General features: G+C 35.4%; 1 long non-coding RNA gene across 1 annotated transcript; it reads right to left on the minus strand.

Annotated features, from left to right (window-relative positions):
• Nucleotides 1-1,245: 1,245 nt before the first annotated feature.
• On the minus strand, nt 1,246-3,421 carry LOC126713905 (uncharacterized). Its single transcript, XR_007651483.1, has 2 exons — nt 3,156-3,421; nt 1,246-1,723 (listed from the first exon to the last, which is right to left on the minus strand). It is a non-coding gene; the product is annotated as an uncharacterized LOC126713905 (long non-coding RNA).
• Nucleotides 3,422-5,060: the final 1,639 nt, after the last annotated feature.

Consider the following 5,060-nt stretch of genomic DNA (forward strand, 5'->3'; position numbering starts at 1 on the left):
AGGCACATGTGAAATTTATCTAATAAAAAATTAGTATAAGTTAATGAGGTGATTGAAAATAGGAATGGAGTGATAAGTGAAACTAAAAAAAAATTAACTCTATTGACTCTACATCATATAAAATTGGTAAAAAATGTGACATAAAGTAAAATAATTTGACATAAAGTTGTTTCTCAACGGAGGCACTTTATGGTGCCTGTTAACACTACCTTTTAAATATAGGATGTAAAAGTAGTATCTTTAAATGTCCTAGTTGAACTAATATCCTATATATGTACTAATCTAAACTAACATTAATAGTACTACTACAATTTATCATTCATGTGTATAAGCATGAGTTACATACTAGTTAGTAGTACAGTAATTATTTAAAATTGAAAAATGGACTAGCTAAAATAAATTTAAATTAATTTTTAAAGTGATTTTTTGAAAATTTTTAAATAAAACTCCTTTGAAAGATCTAAAGAGGATAGTTCATCCTCCATCTAGTGTGACCAGGATTCGATTCAAATTGTCACTCTAATATTTAGAACTTATGTCTCTTAACTTCCATATAAATTAAAAGTAAAAAAGGGTATTGTGACATTGCGCTATCGCCAAGTTTTCTAATTTAGTGCTTAGATTAAGCAATTATATATGTGGATTCCAATTATCTTAATTGGTAAAATCTCTGTTGATAAAAATTTATCATAAAAAATGGACGTCATAAGTTGAAACTCTTAAAAAAAAAAAAAAAAAAAAAAAAGCAACTATATATCTTCAAAACACTGTTCAATAGAAAAGAGGATCGGTTCCACCATTTTTCAAACACCTACACATGATATATATGTGCGTATTTTCTACTATATGTAGTACTATGTCCTTTTTTTTCTTTTTTCTTTTTTCTTTTCCCCCCCCCCCCCCCCCTTTTTTTCTTTTGCTATGTTCTTGTGTGATAGAAAGAATGCCATCAGTTTTACCTTGCAACAAAATTAATCAGGCTTCTTCTCTAAAAATGATTGATCCAAATTTAAATAATACATAAGTTGTCAAAACCAAGATTTTTGAAAAGTTATAAGCACCGACCAAATTAAAGTTGCATATGAGCACAATTTTATTGTAAAACTGCAAAGGATGTGACCTATAGTTTTACTTACTATCAACTTCGTACAACCGTTTATTAATCTGGGTCACAATATCCATAAACATGTATGTTTTAAACCTAATCTAGGCTTTGAGAGAGAGAGAGAGAGATTTACGAATAAATTGACAAAAGAACTACTAACTGACCATTGAAACGGTTTTGCATTGTTGCTTCACATGTCACTTAAAACAATATCTTGTTCATATCAAAAAAAAAAAAAAAAAAAAAAAAAAAAACAATATCTTGTTTGGAAAGAAAGTAGAGTAGCAAAAAGTATATATCACCATGTAATGATCATAAAAAAATGTCTAAAGGTGATGTACTTCCTGCTTATGTTCAATAACCGCGAGAGAAGCCTCTAATTATTTCTGAACAAACCACTTGTGTTCTATCAGAGCCACGAGGAAGCCTCTAATTGTCTTTGACCAAACCACTTGTGTTCTATCAGAGCCACAAGGAAGCCACTAATTATGCTTCAACCGGACCAGCTTGCTGAAGGTCCTAGGTTGTGGCTCTCTAACCATATAGCCTCTTCCTCCACTAGAAACGGAAGTTACATGTAGTATCTTGCTCAAATGAGTGTTCCATATATGAATCTTCCTGCATAATTCTTACATTACTTCCGCGCAATAATATTGAAATAATTAATTTATATATAACAGGTTTGTCTCAAACGTTAGGTACAGATGTGGGATGGATTTCTCGTTGGGCATGGGATAGATTCAATGTTTGGGCTCCCTAGACTGAGTTTGGTTGGATGGAAATTAGAAGAAAAGAATCTGTACAGGTTTGGCAAAAAATACAGACTCCTACACATAAAATCAGTACTCAGAGCGGTTGCAATGACATTTTATTGATGAGTAAAGTGATATAAATTTTTGGTTTTGTGAGGCCGTAATATCAATAAATCTTTTCCCAAGGTAATCAAAGTATATGGTAAGAAGATTATGAAGTCGTATGGGTAATAAATATTGCTTTAGAGAGCCTTAAAGATTAATATATATGTTCTCGGTTATTTATTTAAAGAATATATATATATATATATTTATAATTTCATGTAAATTTCATAGATCGAAAAGTAGAGAAACTTAACTTTCCGTTGTAATTATTGACTTATCAACCAAAATTTTGAAAAAAAAAGAAAAAGAAAAATTGCTTTTTTCTTAATCATCTTTTATCTTGCCCTTGAAGAGCCCTAACAACATGAGAATGTAATGGACTCATCTTCTCTCCCTTCCTTCACTCTGGCTGGGATGCTTTTGGGATCAGTTCTTCCAAACATGTTATAGATATATGTGGGACTTTTCACACTTCTTCTTTTCCTGATAGGTCCTTTTTGAGATCAAGAGAATTGAAGGGACTCGTCAATTCAAGTGAGAGAGGCTTCTCCATCTCTTGTGAGAGTTCAGCTGGAGACTCGTCAATGGAAAATTTTGAATTATAGATATTTTCATTGAAAACACTATAATATATCAATTGAATTATAAGATTTTTGACAGAAAACAAGCAAATAGTTAACCCTATGTTTGGATGGAGCTTCTCCTCTCCTACCATTCCAAACATAGAAAGAGAGTGTGAAAGTTTGCCCTCTGTTGGTGAAAATGCTGCAACGCCCTCCTCCTCTTCATATAATTACCTCAAAATTTTCTTAATTATAACGAAATAAAAATTGAACCAAATGTATATACGCACGATGTTTTCTCTTGGAACGGATGTACGATATATGGTTCTTTGGCTAAAAGTAAAACTTCTTCAGATGATATTGGTATAGGCGTATAGTATGTATGATAATTCAGACCAATACTTTATTTTGGACCAAACAAAATGGTGGCTGTACGTTTTTGGATTAAAATGCCAAGCTGTTATCAGTTTCACAAAGATTAAGAATAACAGGTTTAATGACTGGAAATGGTTCCAGCATCCATAATTTTTACCACAAAAATTGAAACATTATTTTTTTTTTTCTCTGCATCATATATTTCTACTCCCACATATATGCTACAGAAGCAGCTCTTGGAGAAAGATTAATTACCTGCTTTGTGATCTTCCACAGGAATTTCAATGTACCACCATCATCATCATCATCTGCATCTTCTCCTTGGTTGGTGTTTTGAGAAGAGTAATACTCAGTTAAACAGCTGGAGAGAGAGAGAGCCATATATGTTTTTAGAAAATGCTCAAGACTCTTTGAGCTTGAACCTTCCTGATGCCTTTGGCTCCTATTTTTAAGCGTTGTGTCTTGTGTGCATGTGTGGTGGATACTGGTGGGTGCATGTGTGGTGGGAAAATTACCGCGGAAGCGGTTTTGATGTCAGAATAAATCTGTACGAAAAAATAAATACATATAAAGGTGTCATTGAAGAGGTTTTTCTGTCCGAATAAATATGTATTAAACATAAATACATATAAAGGTGTCATTGAACTCAGGATAAATCTGTACGAAAAAATAAATACATTTAAAGGTGTCATTTTTCCAAGAATATCCTCTTCCATTGTATATATTATGTATGGAGTCTATGGCGATGGAATTTTATTATAAGCAAAAGTTTATAGCAGATTTTTTTTTTTTTTTTTTTTTGAGAAGAATGTGGAGCAGATTTTAAAGGTATGAATATAGAACATATATTTCATGTATATATAATATAAAAAAATGACTAAAGTGCAAAACATTCTCCTAAAGTTTGAAAGTCTTTTTCTTTTATATATATATTAAAAAAAAAGTTTGGAAGTCTTTTGATATTGTTTTTGTGGGGCCCGACAACAGATGGGCCAGATCTACCTATTCACAGGAATACTTAAGGCCCGAGCCGAAGAGGATAGTAGTCCCAGCCCAATAAACGCAAAGCACCAATGGGCCATAGAAACCGCCGAGGAGGGTACAGTCCTCGGCTAGCCCAGAGCTACACTAAGGAAAGGGGTAAAAGCGGCATAGGGATAATCTTATAAGAAATCTAAAATATCTAGGAAAGGCTGCCCAAACTGCCTGCCCTAGACGGAGCTTTGCCTCTCACAGAGTCGTGTCTCTTTAGCCTACTTAATTACTCCCAACAACTCAGGTTTGAAACTGATGGGACAAGTGTCAGGCTAGGAAAGTTCGACCCTACACGTGGACGAAGGAAATTGAATGCATGCTAATATAAAAGGAAAATTTGCAACCTAAAAGAGGGGGATCCTTCCAGAGAAAAGGACCAACACCTCTAAATCATGCATGAACAACTTAACAAAACCACAGCCGAGTAAACATGACTTGGCCTTTCGATCCCACTCTCTACAAATGATATTGTATGGGTCCATTTACGTGCGAACCCAATCCTACTGTGGTTTAGCGCAAATCGTGTCCCTACAATTGGCGCCGTCTGTGGGGAGGCTTGCATGTTAGCTCGAGCGGTGGCGAAGTTGAGCTTCTGTCGAACAAGGGGCTATGAAGGTGCCTATATCACCGGCGACATATTGTTGATATTCCAACATAAGCTCTTACTAGGGGCTACGTTCCACGGTGTCAACGACATGGACAAGCCTAGGGGTTTCAAACACCAGGCCAACTCCCCCCACCTTATTCGAGGAGCTAAACCTTCAGAAGACAAGCAAATAAAAAGAGAATACAAGTTTTGGACAGAACCAAGGCCTTGCATGGTCCTCGGACCCAAGCCTCTGGGGAAACCAACTACTCAAACAGAAGCATACAAGTTTTGGACAGAACCAAGGCCTTGCATGGTCCTCGGACCCAAGCCTCTGGGGAAACCAACTACTCAAACAGAAGCATACAAGTTTTGGACAGAACCAAGGCCTTGCATGGTCCTCGGACCCAAGCCTCTGGGGAAACCAACTACTCAAACAGAAGCATACAAGTTTTGGACAGAACCAAGGCCTTGCATGGTCCTCGGACCCAAGCCTCTGGGGAAACCAACTACTCAAACAGAAGCATACAAGTTTTGGA

The sequence above is a fragment of the Quercus robur genome, chromosome 2, assembly GCF_932294415.1.
Source record: "Quercus robur chromosome 2, dhQueRobu3.1, whole genome shotgun sequence".
Lineage (NCBI taxonomy): Eukaryota > Viridiplantae > Streptophyta > Magnoliopsida > Fagales > Fagaceae > Quercus > Quercus robur.